This window comes from Haliotis asinina, chromosome 2 (assembly GCF_037392515.1).
Source record: "Haliotis asinina isolate JCU_RB_2024 chromosome 2, JCU_Hal_asi_v2, whole genome shotgun sequence".
Lineage (NCBI taxonomy): Eukaryota > Metazoa > Mollusca > Gastropoda > Lepetellida > Haliotidae > Haliotis > Haliotis asinina.
Window position 1 is genome coordinate 59,905,989 of NC_090281.1, and position 19,163 is coordinate 59,925,151.

Here is a 19,163-nt window from a genome sequence, read left to right on the forward strand (position 1 = left end):
GAATAAAAATGTACGTCATTTTTCATAATACAACATATATTTCATTATTTTTTCCGTACTTATTTTTTTTGAAATTTTAAATTACATGGTCGGATGCCTTGTACACGCTACACTAACTCCTAGTTCCTGAATATTAGTCTATTAGAGACTTAGTGAGTTGGGAGGTTCAGGACCCTGAACATGGGGAAACTAGACATGCTTCATTTAGAATAGCAGACAAAATAATGTGGTTCAGGGAGCTTGAGTCAGTTGTTTCGCTGGACTGGTTGCTGGTTTGAGTTACTGTTTCACTATACCGTTATGTGTGGCACCTGTGTGGGCCAGGCAGTTACGTGTATCTGACATACCCGTGTCAGACAAATTAATCACCAACTCTAACGATATGCTACTCAAAGGTCCGTCATTCCTATTTCTGGAATTAAAACATTCCTGGAACGAGGATAACAAACCCCAAAACATCATATTACATATATTTTTATCCACTGGTTTCAGTGTTTCAATTAAAATAAATCTGATTAAGCTGTCAATTTCTGAAGTTCGTAGGAGTTGAAAAAAGCCGTTCTGTAGGACTATGATGGTGTGTATGCAAGGGGGGCTAGCTGGCGCCGAGGAAATGAACAGAGGACATTACAGTGTTATTCAATAAAGATTATTAGCAAAATTAGCCAGTGTTCTGTTGATGTCGTTACCAAGGCTGGGGCCCGCTATCAATCAGTCTGTTACATCAATTGAAAGCCTCCATATTAAATTATTACCATGTGGCCAGTGTAAAGCGACTCGATAAAGAAATTAAACTCGACGCGGCGCAATTCGCCCAAGTTGGCCGTCGTCCGATCTCCCGGTAAATAAGATAATTTTCTCGAGAACGTCAAAATTCTGAATAAATCGTTACTTCCAGTTTGAGGACTCAGCGAGGCTGAGTCAATTTGCCACAGATCGAAGCTAAGTCATCGTAATCGAAACCGCCCTTTGGGTCATGCATTTCTTGGCGCCTCCTCCAGGCAGAGAAATGGACAAATTAGGCTTTGAAGGAGTTGTCTGGTAAACTGCATCTTTATGTCTTGATACTCGACACATGCTAACTAGCTGAGTGGAAACTGTTAGCGCCAACTGACACCGTCATCATGTCATGCATGTTTTGAAAGGTTGAGCATGAGCCCGTTAACCTTGTGCATGATGTTATTTAGGCAGTGCATGATATTGTTTAGTATCCTTTCAGACTCACAAGTTACAAGTTTTAGGTTAATGAAGCATCCCTGGAGGGTTTGGATTAAATGGATACGGGATTAAACACCGCCCCGTCCTACAAAAGACTAACCAGCACCCCGTCCATAGACGTCGACCAGAGAACTGCTTCAACACGCAATGTCCACGCGTTATGGGTGTCTTTTTCAGCGTCCGGGGGTCGAATCTCAGGGGTTCCTCCTAGTCATACCTGTGTCATGTGGAGCCCTACCTGACATAGCAGGGCCGTATTGTGATACTACTGTAACATTATGAAACCGGAGTGAAACCAGTAGCACGCACTGATGACAGATGTCAAGGCCTTACAATTTACTGGACGTGTTTACAGAATACTCGCTATATGGTTGAACGTACGACTGTGGGACATTAAAAATGGAGGTTAAGGGAATATTGAATGTGATGTAAAATGACAAGGGCGGGTAAGAGAACACTGCCAATGTTACTGATGTAACATAACATGGGAGGATAATATTGCCAGTGTGACGTAAGTAAACAGGAGCGGAAAAAGGGAAAACTGAATGTGATGTCAAACATACTGGAAATGAGTATTGTCAGTGTGACGTAAGTTAAAGGAGCGAATAAGTTAATATTGAATCTGACGTCAAATATACAGGAAGGAAGTATTGCCACTGTGACGTAAGTTAAAGGAGCGAATAAGGGAATATTGAATCTGACGTCAAATATACAGGAAGGAAGTATTGCCACTGTGGCGTAAGTTAACAGGAGCGGATAAGGGGATATTGAATCTGACGTCAAATATACAGGAAGGAAGTATTGCCACCGTGACCTAAGTTAACAGGAGCAGATAAAGGGATATTGAATCTGACGTCAAATATACAGGAAGGAAGTATTGGCCCTGTGACGTAAGCTAACAGGAGCGGATAAGCGGATATTGAATCTGACGTCACATATACTGGAAAGGAGTATTGTCAGTGTGACGTAAATCAAAGGAGCGGATAAGGGAATATTGAATCTGACGTCAAATATACAGGAAGGAAGTATTGCCACTGTGACGTAAGTTAAAGGAGCGAATAAGGGAATATTGAATGTGACGTCAAACATGCAAGAAGGGAATATTGCAAATGTGATGTCAAATGTAGAGGAAGGATATGGGAATATTGCCATTGTGACGTAAAATAACATGTGAGAATAACTGAATATTGCTAATGTGACGTAAGATATAGACGAAGGATAACGAATATCGCAAATGTGACGTAAAATAGTGTAAGGTAATCTTGCCACGGAGACGCACAATAAAGAGGAAACATAAGGGGAAATTACCAATGTGAATTTAAAGAACAATGTCACATTTTAAAGTCACAGAAAATATTGCAATTCTAACATAAGACCAGCTCATATTTTGCAATATGTGATAAGGCACCTCATCATATTCGTTACGACTAGAATTTGTTAGCCTCAGTGTAGGAGTGTAACGAATAATACTGAGACAAAGGTTACTTAGACTGGGTACCAGGTGTTCGCGAAAGTGGGGGGATATCCTGCTCCACCAGTGTCGCTCTTCACATACACAACAAAGGGCAAGTTAAGTTTACACCTACAAAACCATGGGAACATAAATCACAATCAAACAGGGAGCTGCTTCGTTTGATGTGTCAAACTTGAAAATGACACCTTCATGTCCAACATCAAGCATTTTGAAAGCTTTGGTGTCTCTCTTGACGCTCTTTCATACCAGTCTTGTGGAGTGCTCTCTCAAAACAATCCTTTATGCGTACATCCAAGTAGGAAAGAAATTAGGCGGTCTTGCTGATGTCCTTTATTTCTCGTTCAGGTGTATAAATCTGTGGAAGGTAAACGGCTATTTGTTATAGAATATGCTGTTATAGAATTTTTACCATGTCGGAAAATGTATTTGAAATATCTTGACCCGGTTTTTCCGGTTTTGACTTTGACAATCATAGCAGATATTCAGAAGCACAACACAGCTGTCCACTTCTTGGTCAAGTCTACGAACCCTAAATTTGCACACTGACTGATCTTCAGATGACACTGAATTTCTTTCTCGGACAACTGACCCAAATTGGGTTTAAAGATGTTGAAGCAATTACATTTATGATGATGAGTACCAAATTCCCCTTGGATCAAGGATGATGTTTTTATGTGGGATGGTGGTGAACAAAATTAAAAAATGAGTTGTTTAGATGAAGTTAAACCTGGTTCTTCAGAGATTGCGAAAAATCGAGCGAAAAGCGTTGATGTTTAGTCCGCTTGCCTTAAATGTCTTTAGAATCGAATCATGTTTAAACTTTTACAGTGATGATGCATGGTGTGGGATTATTTAATACCTGTACCAAGAACACAAATGAGTGTAACTAAGGCAGCCACAAGACATTGTTCTCAGGATACACAAAAACTGACAAATAGAAAATGAAGATATGAATACTGATTGGCTCAAGTATGCGCACCTTGAGAGCTGGAGAACCGGTTTAACTGAGGCAGACACAGAACCTCAATTATAAAGCGGTATGTATGTTGGCGTTGTAGATTTACAACGGTCGGAGGTAAAAAGAAAAATCTGATGAGGATCACGTGGGTAGGGCAGGGGGAGATAACCGCTTACAGCGATATCGACATTATCGAAGCCATCACTCTGTCTCACTCGGACAATGACGTGAGACAAGCATTATTATCAACACACACAGCAGGGAAATCCCCGCTACTGTCAAGTACTGTAATATACAGGTAGTACAAAGATTATACAGCATTGAGCTGGAAAGTTTCTTGAACTAGTGATAGGTGATAGATAAAACTAAATGAAAGCAAACGCAGCCATCAGAATGTAATACCCCAAATGCTCTGCTATCAGCAAAGGCTGAATGAGATTTGTTTAGTTAAATGTTTGAATGATACTTTCGCACATTCCTTTAAAATCGTTAAGATATCGCTCACGTGCAAGGCGTTTATATATTTTCATTTTTCAAATTGAAAAGCAAGAACGAAATTGTGCAAGCTCATTAAATAGTTCAGGGCCGGTTTCACAAAGCTATCTTAGCCTTACGATAGCTTTGTGAAAAGTTGCCTTAGTATTATCACTGTCACTCAAAGCAGGATTTGTGAATCTCTACCGTATAAATCTTTATAACAATGTCTATAACCAAGCAGAACATAAAGAATGTTATGCATGATCGGATTTAAGCTTAATGACATATTTTCTGATAGACGTATACATGGAGTAGACTAAACAGGTATAAAACCATTGTGTTCAGAGTGGACTGTGAGGTGTTGGTACGTCGTAGTGATCAAGTGATTGAGAAGCTGTGTGATGATGCTATTCTTAAGTGGGTGAGTGAGTTTAGTTTTACGCCGCACTCAGCAATATTCTAACTATATGGCGACGGTCTGTTAATAATCGAATATGGACCAAACAATCCAGTGATCAACAACATGAGCATCGATCTGCACAATTGGGAACTGATGACCTGTGTCAACCAAGTCAGCGAGCCTAACCACCCGATACCGTTAGTCGCCTCTTATGACAAGCATAGTTGCCTTTTATGGCAGCATGGGTTGCTGAAGGCCTGTTCTACCCTGGGACCTTCAAGGGTCTAACAATGCCTATGTGGGTTTTTGGCAATGTACAGTTGAAGCAATGTTGACAGATGTTGAACTACTGAAAAACAGGCAAAATATCAAATCATAATGTCCTCTAGAGAACAAAAAGCGCATTACAACGTTTACAAAGAACTCGGAGATCAATTTTCTCGTACAGGTCTTCAGTAATGACAAAACTGACGCCGGCCTCTTTACTTGTAATTAAATAAATTGAGCAACGTTGGCACATATAAACAGACCCCATTCATCTCAAACAGTTGAAACTCGGCGCCAGGCTTTTAAAAGAAAGTGGGGTGTTAAAAAGAAACTATTTCTGGTCATATGTCTACGCCGGAAATAAAACGTACATGTCATCGCCATTATCAAGGGATTAGCCATTTCCATTAGGGGAGATAACTCATGATAACCGTTTTTCACCGTAGTGTGTAACAATCAGCCTTTAATGACAGACACCGTCAAAATGATAACAGAAAAGGTGTTAGGAGCTTACAGAAAGGAAATTAGAACAGGAATGAGCTCACACTGGAGTCGGAACTATTTTCGCGGAGACTGACTTCGTGATTGCCTCTCAAGCAGCGATATAGTGGGTTGGGTATATTCGTTATGGGACCGCGACCGCCCCGGTAGGGTTTGACAGATAGTCCGGCGGCATCGCTAGACAGAGCGTCGCCTTTGTAAAGAGCTCGGAGAGACAGACAGTGTTTCCATCGGACACAATGAGGCAAATAAAAGAGCCTACGATGTAACCTATATACTCTAGAACCGCGTTTTACTCCATTATCGGTTTACAGTAAAATATACCGGGACGATATACAAATCTACAGATGCTTGGACATTTCAAAATACACTTTAAAATTAAACATCGTTTGTAAGTTGTATTTAGAAAGTCTGCAGTACTAGTTAAAGAATATGGAATACCGTGGCTCCAGGGTATTGATATAACCACATACATATACATGTGTCTTCACAGGGGAAACACCTGTCTGTGATATCTGTCACTGATTGTGAATAACTGTCTTATTTCCCAGAACTGGGAGCTGTCTCCAGATCATAGTTTGCCTTGCAGGGTATTGACATGAACACTTATACATGTCTCTTCATAGGGGAAATACCTGTCTGTGATATCTGTCACTGATTGTGAATACCAGAATCCCAGAACTGGGCGCTGTCTCCAGATCATATATAGTTGCACGCATTTAGCGCAAACATTCCCTGTTTGTATATGTTAGTAGAGCGTATTGCCCTCACAGCATGGCTACACACGTCATTAATATGGTAACAATTTTTTCTCTGTCAATATTGAATATTGCCATCAAATCATGACTGGATGTACACATGCACAGAACATTGTAACTACTTTCACTCTGTCAATTTTGAATATTGCTATCACATGAAGGCCGCGTTTTCACATATAATGAATATTTTACCAATATTTATATGTCAGAATTGGGTGCTGCCATCAAATCAGAGCTATTCGTAATGAAAATTTCACCCATGCCAGTATTGGGCTTTGTCATCAAGGATATGTGTATATATATCATGAATATTTTGCTTATTTCCCCTGTATTTCAGCATTCCTGGATCACAGTCAGTCAGACGGAGTGTATATCTCCCCGTCGTTACCTACATCAACATATACAAGCTTGTTGTAAGAGACGATATATACAACAGGCAGTCATTAAATGCTCGAAGCGATATTGCTTTACTTGTCTAGATTAAATTTCACTGGTTCCTACACATTGAATTGTTTAAAAACGCATTGCCCACGATGTAATGAGCGGAACTGTATATGTTAAGACGACACATTAGTTGTTCCCGACAGCGTCGATAAAAGCTCTGTAGTATATCTTGTATATATTGTGTATACAGAGTATAGATGTTTTAACGTTGCGAGACCACCATCGTATGTCCGACTCAAACAGCGTTCTTTAAACACTGTTTCCCTCTCATCCCTTCCCTGGATGCAGCCAGTGAAATACGCCTGTTCTTGTATCAGCCGCGGTGCTATCTTCCCTGTGGCTACTTATCAGCAATGTGAGAATTATTACGATTTACCTCGGCTTGGGTTTCCTCCCAAGACGTGTATTTATTACGCTTTTCACCGCGAGGTATAATGCGATTGTTCCTTCCAAACGCTCTGACGTCGGTTCGGGGCGACTCTCATCACCCCAATGGGGCACCATGTATACGTTAACTTCTTCATCTCATGCACACGGCTACACGACAGTCACCATCACAAGTGTATCTCTTTAGTAAATACAAGAAGAGATATGTGGATGCGCTAGATTGTATAGATAGTGTAATTATTGAGATTAATCCACAAAGATAACGTCCTCATAGGTCGGTTCACAAGATAAGTGTTGCCTAACTTTCTGTTTTGCTCAATTTCTTGAGGGTGAAACAGAGTAATATTATTGGGAAGACTCTGAGAAATGATTTTGTTAAATTTGGTGACGGCGAATTTTTTTACATCAAACAACCTGACAACCTTAAATACACGCAGTTCCTTTCTGTTTCATATTCTTGGAGAAGAGTCGTCAGTATCTGTTGCACTGGGTACCGTGGTACAAAACAGCCTCAGCGCTACGACTGTCGTAAGTATCCGTAAGTGTCGGGTGCTGTCGGCTAAGCTGGATATGCTCAGCTTTAAAGATCGTGCAGTCGACGCAACTCTTGGCAGGAATTTCTTGTGGACGTGCAAAGGGTATTGTCACAAACTATTAATGTCCTCTTCCAAACACTTCCTACATATCTCTGACCTTGTAAGCATTCCCTATATGTGCCAGTCTAAGTAAACTTATCCTCAGTGCTTTTCGTTACACTCCACCGCGGAGTCTAACGAAACCTTATGAGAGGTCGCGTCAAGTAACCTTTGAGATTGACCAATCAGGACACAGCTTATCAAATCGCGAAAGTGGACATTCACACATACCTTTTGAACTTTTCATCTCGAAAAGTTTCGCACCCGAACGATATTGAATGCTATTTAGCGTACGCTCGCTTCCGGGTGATGCACACGGCGCACGTTACAACCATGACAACGGTGAGTAAACAGTCGCTGAAAATAGTGTTTTGGGCAATATTCAAGGATGTCATCTTGCGGAAATATTGGTTAATGGTAACCATGTCAACAGAACCCCCAAAGCCTATATACAGCTGGTCAAATAACTGTGTTATATACAGATTTATGTTTGCGGAGAGATCTGTGTCGGTAACCTGAATATTTTGAAAGTCCCTCCGATCCCTAAATAGTAGCCGTTGTTTGATTGGTGAAATCTATTTAACCGTCCCGCGTTTGATTGGACGGTTATAAGTCGCTCAAAGGTTACCTGCCGCGACCTTCTACTAGGTTTTGTTAGGTTGAGTGTAACGAAATACACTGAGACTGAGTTTACTTGGACTGCTATATGTGCCTGAACTTCCCAGCACTTCCTATACATCCCTGGCCTTTCACAAAATTACAGTCCCGCTGTCCATGCCCTGGCCATTTACAAAATTACAGTCCATGGACAGCGGAGGTTACAATGAATATTTAGGCCGTGTCAGAAAACCCCTGATGAGGTTATAACATGGGGCAAATTGTTCTTTTTCTCAATTTTGTCCTATGTTCACCGTGGTCCGATTTGTCTGTATAAAGATTATTGACGAGGGATGTTTTCAAATTTGGTTTTGAAGGAAATGGGGTACAATAAAAAAACACTCAATCTATTGATTCTTTTAAAGACCGCAAATAGCTATGAAGTCATTATTTCGGTGTGTTTCTATTTAGTGACTCCTTTCCATATAGTTTAAATCTGAGTTTTCCACTTTTAAAGGGGTCACGTGACCAACCCCTTAAGCATTACACACAGACCAACAAGGAGGAAAGCTTAATTGCTTCTTACCTGCACACACACACACACACACACACACACACACACACACACTCACACTCACACACACACACACACACACACACACACACACACACACACACACACACTCACGCACACTCATGACTAGTTATATCAGTTCACCACGTCATATATTGTTTTCTCATTACAGTTTTATAACGGGGTAGGGTGTTGGTGTTGGTGTTGGTGTTGGTAGTGGTATAATGGGGCAGAGCATCGGTGGATCCCTCACTAAAGAGTAGGATTTATTGATTCGATATAACTCAATACTATATACCGATATCTGCTATATAGAAACTAAGAGCGACGTGGTAGTTGGGAAGGGTTAAAGGGTTAACCCATGCACGGAGACCCAGTTCAATACACCATGGCCACATACATCATGGGAAGCCAATTGTAGGTGCGCTGTAATTACAAAACGTTACGTTCTGAAAAAGACTATTATTTATATTTAGGTCTCGTCTTGTTTATAGTCTCGTTCTCATGAGACTTCAAACCGGAAATGAACTGGTATATGTTTTTTAAGTGGCATGTTCTCTTAACGCGGTATTATGAATGACAACGCCTGGACGATAGTCTGTATATATCTGAAGACAAACTCTGGTCTTTTCTCCTTAAAGCCATCGTCTTTATTTACTCATCTGCGCCATGGAGGTGCCTAAAAACAGTAATGCCCTTCATGACGTCACAAACATCATTCTAGAAAATAAACACAAATGTTTACTTTGCTTTCAGTACGCATTTACTACAAGAAAAAGTTAATGTCAAGAGTATTTGTCCGCTAGGGAAACGAGACGTGGGATTTACGGACCAAAGGAATGCATAATTACTGGTTAGGAAAACAGTGTCCATGAAGGTAATTGAGGATCCCCGCACGGTGATAACGTGGAACAAGGGCACGTGCAAAGGCGCGCCAGATGTGATGACGTCACGGTAGTGTTGTGGGGTCCATGTGATTATATTTCACGGTCAATTACACTCGAACCCCCATTCGCCCCCGATTGTTCCAGACTCTGCGATAAATTATGATTTATTTCATTTTCTAGTTTGTGCCAAACATCGTAGGGCCGAGAAGGGCAACAAGGAATTATTTAATAAAGTTAGGTTAATTAACATCGTCTGTTTCCTTTATTCAGCCCCCACTTAAATTAGCATTGTTTCCATTGTTATGGTGTCCCGGGGACTCAGATTAACTGAACGCACACCATCGGCAGTTGATCAGTTAATCTTCATTGCCATCTGCTGAATAGAAATATACGGTGTGATATACTTGAAATTATCATCAGATATCTTAATTGAGATCAAATTTATTTTTAGTTGACTGGTCAAACAATTACGACCGATTAGGTGATTTTGTAAACTTTAAAATTAAATTATGTTTGAATGAGGAAGTTAACGAGCCATGCGTTTCATTAGAATTCAATTAATTTATTGAATTTGGGAGGTAAATTTCGTTTCTTTTCGCCTCCTTTTTTATTCGTCTGCGTTTGTTTTACATAAACTTTATATTCCTAGCGTGATTATTCAACCTGAAGACATAAATGGCGTGGATACGGCAGCAGATGTTGATGCTGACATCACGTATTCTCGTCAGCGTCGAATGGATGTCATATTATTTTGTCACAGCTAAGATAACTTTTATATTCTATAATGTAGGTCATGCGTCTTACATTGTAACGTCATATATACCATGTTCACGTTATTGTTGCGCCAAATCATCACTGTCGTGTGGGCCAATGAACGTTTCGTACCGTACTATTCTCCTCTTCCTTCTCCTTCCCTACTCTTCCTCCTCCTCTTCTTTTTCTTCTTCTTCTTCTTCAGCCCTATCGTAAAAGTATAATACTTGAATACTTTCTCGCATCCCAGACACAATTTTATAATGAAGAAAACATAACTGTCTCGTTTAGCCTCGAAAACCACTTTTATTTCAAGGTCAAAAGTTGAAGAAACAGTCTCATGTTTACACAGTTTGGGTGGTCAGATGTGTATACAAATTAAAACATCATCAATCAGCAAGTATAAATGTCAAATAGCCAACGCATTTCGGCTTAGATGCCATTTATTACTATCAGTAGTCAAAATTTTATGTTATCGCTTTTAATGGATATTGATATTAAAAGAGTAATATTTACCCCTGGTGTATATGGGCAGTTTCATACTTCCTCTACAACAGCGCCAGGGAACATGTGCGCGGAATGGAGCCTGGGGTTGTTTATATCTTAAACAAACACTAGGTCGATGGAGGCCATTAAAGCAAACGTACACTTCGGTTCGTCTTTCAGATGCATATAACTATATAATGCAGATTGTTGATATTCGTTCTCTTTTATTTTGATAAGGGAGAATTAAACATCATCTAGATGAGCTATAATAGATTGCATAGTTTACTCGTTATCGCGGCAGAGAAGGTGGAGTGTGCACGCTTGATAGTCGGTCTACAATTAAAGTACGTAGGACCGTAGTAGTTGACACTTTATGGGCGATCAAAGACAGGGCCTCCCTGATTAACCCTTAATGACCCACGACAAGCCCTAAATGTCATGGTATCACGGATAAACCCCTACAAGTAGACCACCACGAAGACAAAAGTCGAAAATACAAAACACTAGGAAAGTTTTTATTGTGCTGGGCCGGTATTCCAAAATTTTCAAACATGTACATTTCTGCTCTGGTGGCATTTACAGGGACGCCATCAGCCGCATCTGTGTTCAGAGTTCAGTGGGGACTGGCCGTAAAATCCTTCCCCAACAAGTCTGTGTCTGAAGATCAGTACTTTTGTCTGAAGATATAGTCTTCGGTCAGTTATGATTGGGCTACTTTAAAAATAAACAACCCCCCCCAAAAAAAAATCAAAAAAAAAAGAAAAAAAAAGAAAAAAAAAAAGAAAGGAACAAAATAGAACAGCTCACGACAGACTGTTATAAAAACCCTTTCAAAACCTGTGGTCGATACCTTCAAAGAACTGGCTAGATCCAGCTAAGTCGACAATACAGGCGGACCTTGGGCCGGTTCCATATTAGTTAGAATAACTACAAATACCGAAAATGGTATTTTCTCTCCAGTCCAAAACGCAATTTGCGAAACAACGACAGTGACAACACACCTTCACCCCTTACTCATCACTGACAGCACTGTCATACATAGCTGGAATATTGTGGTGGAAAACTAAACTCACTCACACACACACATTTTTGTGTATGTGGAGAACCTACAGGGCGTTGCTATGCCTGTATCTGTGATGTACTCTCAAACCAGTGTAAATGGGAAAAAATGAGAAACATATATCAAAATATTTAAAAAATCCCTAGTGAATATATGTCTGAGAATTAATGTTCTGTAAGCAAGTTCGTAGCGAGGCTTTGTGTGTTGGTAGTTGTATGTTCCAAATGCGCAGATACAGACCATCGTCTTATAGCTTAATTAACTAACAAACAAAATATAGACTGAAAACGGATCTTGACGGTTTACGGTTTATCACTATCAATCCGTGACTGTGAGATTCCCGAAGTAGATTCTGCCGACTCCCGACCATGTTACCGTTGATGTATTTCTCTATACGTTTACTGATATTGAACTGTGTCAGTTGTACTTGTTTAAAACGCATGTTCACACTGGTCAGTGAATAGCTCAGAAATGCAAGACCAACGATAAAACAATAGTTTATAATATACCAATCTGACGTTTTGCAGCGTTACATTGCGTTGTTTTTGTCAGCTGACGTAAAGTTACGAACTGTAATATGTAACCATGCTTTTTCTAAACAGTAAATCTATTTCTGGAAGATGCTAGTTAGTATACCAATGTCATGTAAAGTTCCTGGTTCAAGTTATACATTCACCTGTAATTACCGGTACAAGAAACATGGTAATCCCAACACGTCAGACAGGGCATTCTACTCGATCACCCGTCTTAAATTTTTCTCGCTGATGTTTCTTAGTGCATGTTTTGAATGTACTGATTCCGAAGAGGCCTCGAAACATTCAAACACGTTTACCAAGTGCATTGCAATAAAGAAATTATTATGAAATTTTATCAAGACGAAGAAGCATATCCTTGTATCTTGATATTTTGAAATTGCTAATCAGCTAGTGACAGAGCTGCACACAGTGTGGTCTTTTGTTGGGACGTCTCTGACGCTGCACCCGCCTTCCACGACATCTTTCAACGCTCCGCCAATCAGTCGTGTTATTACATCGGCTCTGTTTACGTTCTTCAAACACACACTAAACTTACATCGAAGCATCCGTACACAAGGGGAGGTAACTCGACTCCTCAAGTCATTATTAGCCACATACACAGAGCCAGTGTTGATTTTAGTTTCTCGGTCTAGGACATTTCTTCTTAAACGAGTGAAAAGAAATTAAACTGAGAAATTGGATTAGATAATGGTCTGGCGATTAAAGAATATTGTTGAATCATGGATTGATGTAGTATCTTAATGAAACCACGTTAGTAACCTTGACCACTGCAACACAGCTAGCGTCATCTTGTAGTTAAGTGTTTGTCTCCGTGTCACAGAAGCTTTGCTGCCGACCAAAATGGATTTTTGAGTTATATTCCAAGAAAATAGGAAATTACCCGTCACGAACTTAGAGTATTCTCCCTTGTCTTTAAAGAGCATTTAGAGTATTCTCCCTTGTCTTTAAAGGGCATTTAGAAGTGAAATACATTGTTTACCTGTACATATAAATATAGCTCTGAACCAAATTCTCATTCACCTGATGAAGGAGTAAGCATTAACTCCGAAACGTTGTGTTCCCATAATAAAGAATTTGATATCCATGAAATCTTCATTCTTCTTCTCCCATGTTGTAATCATTCAAGCTACCTCGTAATCGTGTTACAGAAAAAAGCGAAGTCGTTCGGCAGTTATTAATATTTTGTGTAAATATTTTCACCACGTGACGACAAGTAAATAAAAACATTAAACCGTCGCTAGTCCATTGACTCTTGTTTTGTGGACTGTAGGCTGTCGCCCTGACCCTCAGACGGTAACAAGTTACTAACAACCCTGTTGTCTCCATTGAAGCGAACAGAGGCGTTACCATACCCTCGTGACAGAACAGGTGCCCAATCAATTCCTGCTCTTTGTATGAAGACGTAGACTGGAACATTGGCATCGCAGAGTAGTTTCAGAAGACAGGTTCTCGGTCAAATTGTTTTGCTGTTTGTATGAAGAACACAGAGAGGGCAGATGTCTGTAGTAGGGGCAAGTGCCTCAGTGTCTAGAATGCTAGTCAGAGCAACGCAGCCCTGTAGGAAGGGGTTCGTTTGCTGTTACTTCCACAGCAGCAAACAGACCTAACAGAAACTTTGTCGAAGTTTGATTGATGTTACGTTCTTAGCCACGTAACAGGAATACTTTCGCTGATCAGTGATTGAGGACATAACAGTATGACACTATGTAGTGTCTACAAACATAGATTTTACTATTACTTCCTTCTGTGCTACGTGTTTGATTAGATGACGTCACTGCTTCACGTCATCGTGTGCAGTATCAACCAGTGGTTGATTATCTGTTTACAAGAGTGGAATATCACTGACTGCGGCTTTGAACAGCATGCAGTCTTTAGAAATGTTGTATCCCTCCCCTGAGCCACGCCCTCGATATAGCAGCTGTGTTTTAGATACTGGCGTGTGGCCTTAGATTGAGATGGGGCGTTTTTCTCAAAGCCTTATCAGTCTCCAGCAAGTGTTGCACAGAATTAAGTAATGTCATGTTCAACTTAGAAATCGTTTGAGATAAGCTTCAAACACCGTCGTACCGTTACACCCGGAATCTTCCTCGTGCCTTCAATACCGTGACAATAGGTTCCTTTGAAGACCATTCACCCTCCATTCAATCTGCCCCTTCCAGTCATGAGAAACCCTCATCCATGAACCGCAATCAACACGCCATGACTGGATCGTTCCTCACTGACCGCCCGTGTCCAGAACGTTTCGCCCCGACATCGATATGGTTTCCTCGTTACCGACGTAGCAAAGTTCAAATTATTATCCTAATTCAACTAAATGGCCGCGAGTTAGACGGATCGCCAGCGCCCCTCTGACAAGGCAGCCATTTTGTTTATGGTAATAAGTGTTAAAAAGTCTTTCTTCCAGCTTCAAAGACGGGACTGACGGCCGCACTGCGCAGTGACAGACGTCAAGGCGCGCGTAACTCACGAGGGACAGGCGCCCCCTAGTGTTGCACCAGAACGAGGCTGGGGTGTGTAGGCGGAGTAGGCAATAAAACCCACATATTCATTTCACTTAACTCATCCTGTACACTACGTAGGCTCATAATGACCCTATGTTTGTCGATGTACCCCATAAATTGTCAACATACCTCCTCGTTCACCAATTAGTTTCGTTATGATTTTGAATAATTACATTTACATTCGTTTTCAAGTTAAAATTTCCTACTGGTTAAAATATGATGACTAGATTAGTTTAACTGGGCACCGTGGAGACGACACTAAATGACACACGGAGGATTGAGACCGCGCCACTTGCTTGTAAGACCAGTCACTGCGCCGATATTGCTACTCCCTGATTACTTTAACTCAGTGACTAAACACAACACATAGGCGGTAAACAGCATATCACTCTCCGTTCTTTTTATCTGAAAAACAAATGTCTTTTTTCTCGATGAAACTTTCGCAAAAAGCACGTATATAAACTTACTTTCACTCTTCATCTCGACCACGATTGTGTGATTCGCTCAATCGGTTTCAGTGATAAAAGGATTGTTCTCGTGTCATATATGTACATATTGCGTTTTGTTAAAAAAAAACCTAGAAAATGATTTAGACATTAAATACTTCTGATTTACTTATAGAGTATTTGTCGTGGTTTTCATCTTAGCATACTATGTTTTTCGTTCACCTCAATTTTGACTGATGTTCGCTTTTAAATTTTATCGTTCGTCTTCAGAGAGATATTCCCAAGCTTAAAACAACCTCCATGGAAATTACGGGGAGAAAAGATCCCTAGTGCACATGCCTGTGACAACCAAGTGAGTGAAAGCGTTTCTTTGACCTGTCCGTGAACAATATTTCAGTCTGGTGTAGATGGAGAGCTAAAAGTCTTGTAGGCCTCGAACACGATGCGGATAAACATTAACCTTGCTTCGAACAGTGATCATTTCGAATTTGGCGTTTCCGAAGTGATTTGATTGTTTGAGTGACATGGTACAAAGTGGCTGGGTTCGGTATGCTTGCTGGCAATCACTACCGGATCAAAACTGGATGTTTTTATTCCATTTCCCCCATATTTCGATTTCTTTTGTACGTATCGTGTTTGTGCATCGGTGAAAAAAACAGGGCATACTTTCACGACGTAGATTTTTTAATTCCTTTCCACTGACCAATGTCACACCCCATTAACAACATCCAGCGATAAGAAATTTAAAAAAAAGTAATTAGCGCATTTTGACAGGTGAGTAAAACCTTGAATCTTGAAAATAGGTGGCACCTGATAAGGAGGCCCCGTTCTCCTAGTGTCACTCACTCCTTTACAGAGTATAACAAGGTGTATCCTTCCACCTTCAGCCATACATCATGGCGGCGAGGGGCTAAAGGTCACGTCTGTTTCTGTGAATGGCAGGCGAGAATCTCGTTCATTCACGCATTGCATCTTCAGGATTCCAGACTCACCTGCTATCTCGTTTTGATACAGAAACAATAGAGTGCAGCTCTGGCCCTCTCGGCCTTATTTTGGCGAGGTAGTGCTTGGGCGGAAGTCAGCGTGTCCGCGGTGGAACACATGGCCAGAGTAATGATGCGGGGAAACCCGGGTTAGAAAATAAGTGAGTTTTATCGGGGGTAATCCCAGACACTCCCGGCGCCAAATGAACGCTAGAATCTGAAGGGAGGGTCGGGTAGATCCCCTGAACATCTACGTGAGGGCGATATGGGGGAAGGCTAAATGTTTACCGCGCGCAGAGGAGACGAGAAAATGTCAGGCCTTGCAGACGGCTTTCAAACAAAAGTTTCCTCATTTGTTTTGGGCTTTGATAAACCTTGAAGGTTTTGATTTAAATGTGTTTATAGAAAGAACACTCAAGAAAGGACAGAAGGCCGTCAAAGCTAAACTAAAAGATAAAATTCAAACAATTGGGTTGAAATTGAGACGTTTAACGACCCAGTATTAGACCTGTTATAGTAGTGAAAGTACATCAGGTGCTAAAAATACTGTATACACATACAAAACATTGATGAGTCTAAAGAAACAAGCAGGAGCACGTTGCAGGGTTGTTCTCTGTGGCGGATCGAACGCGTGATCAGAAGCTCAAGACCAGACAGCGTACGTCTTGAGGTAACAACTGACGTCATGGTGCATTCGTCTTCATGAATTCGTCTTGTGGAAAGTGCCGTTCCCACTGAAATAACCCTTGTTGATAAATGACATAATCAATGAATCATTCACAAAGAGTGAGGACAAATGTATGGAGACTGACGGGACGTGCACTTACAATATGACGAGTTTGGCATTAGGCAACAAAACACATACATGTAGTTGTTTCTAACGGTACTCGTCATGTTGGCGAGCCTGCAGTGTCAAGGCTCGAAATAGAGCAAGTCTTGATTTCCCCAGGTTCAAGAATCTCTGGCCTTTTAAACTTTTGAGTTTAAATAGGTATGTTTGTCATATATATGGAGTATACATTCAGAGACAAGCATAATTCTTCATCCATCCAGATTTTCCGAATCGCTAAGGTCAGGGATAAAATTCACCTTCAACCCATACTTGATGTAAGAGGTGACAAAGGGATGGGTGGTCAGGCTCGCTGACCTGGTCGACACTCGTTCCCGCATCCCAGATCAGTAGATCGATTCTCATAGGATCTGGAGTGGGTGGGGTGGTGGTGGACGCGTTCTTGCGTCCTGAAATCTTGTTAAATGACTGTTGAAAGTCGGGTGAAAATGAAGCACACACACACGCGCGCGCGCACGCACGCACACACACACACACACACACAAGCTTTATCCGCCCCTGCATAGTGACAATCACAGGAATGTCTGGACTAGCTTCGAATACATAGAAACCACCTTTAAAAGCTGAATATTGCTGTGTGCGTCGTTAAACAAGAAAAACACTGTCGTTGCCTTTACGACCAAAAAAGAGTCTTAACAGCGTTCTATTCTATCAAGCCACTGAAGAAGCGGTAGGTGAAGCGATTATTCACTCTGCCATGTTTCTCACTTCCAACAATCTGGTGACGAGATACCGACATTGTATGCATTCTGTACCGCTGTTACAGAGGATCACCTGCTGGGCGTACACACCAGAGACTGCTCGCCACAAAATCCACTCCAACTCGCGCTGTTACACCACTGAGCCTAGAACAAGGTGTTCAAGTCTTCTCAGTTGAACGTACAAGTTGTATCGAAGTCTTGATTACATCTAAACCAATTCTTGAACTCGGAAGAACAAGGTGTATTCGAATCACTGGTTCAAAGTTGTGGCTTCCTACAACAGAACCTAAGTCTGCAATAATAGTTTAGAATAGAACTCCAAATTGGCACACGTGTATCCATCCAGTTGAATTGTGTATGTGGAGGTGTTTATGTGTTTTTCCTTTCTTATACATCATATGCACCTTTTTGTGGCTTGACTTCTCATACATTCGCACGTGCGGTCTCAGTATTTAAAGTACTACTTCTTGGTGTTTTAGGAAAAGGTCCTTATCTATATCATCTTTAAGATGAAAGTGAGCGTTATGTATTATGAGTTTATCAGTATACATTGGTGAAAAGTTTTAAAGAACACCACGCACATTCTCCACTCCAATAGCACACGCATGCACGGCAACAAACAGAACAGAGAACTGATTTGATTGTTGCTTGTTTATTTAAATCAGAAACATAACTGTCCTAACGCCTGTGCGTGTTTTGTTGTTTTTAAAGAGTGTAGATACTATGTGTCAGGCTCCGGGTAATTACCAAGGGTTCTTCGAGGTGAAATACAATGAGTGAGTGAGTTTAGTTTTACGTCGCACTTAGCAATATTCCAGCTATACTGCCCGAATCTGGACCAGACAATCCATTGATTAGCAGCATGAGCATCGATCTGTGCAACTGGAAACCGATGACATGTGTCAACCAAATCTGACCACCCGATCCCGTTAGTCGCCTTTTATGGCAAGCATGGGTTGCTGATGGCCTATTCAACGTCCACTTGACACTAAAGTGTGTGATCGATGTGAGTCTACCTTTGGAAATCTGTGGTCACAGCGCGTGGTTGATGTGTGTCTGTGGTTGGAGTGTGTGGTGGAAGTGCGTTTCCTGTCTTGTTTAGTGTTAGGTGGATGTTTATGAAGCTCTGGTATTGGCTGAAAGGTTAAGATCACATCAACAAACACCATGGCGCACGCCTCAACAAGATATCCGACGAACGATCCTGTCGTAAGGAAACTATAGAGAACCAGGACGGTTGACTTTGTTCGTATTTATAATTCGATCCGCC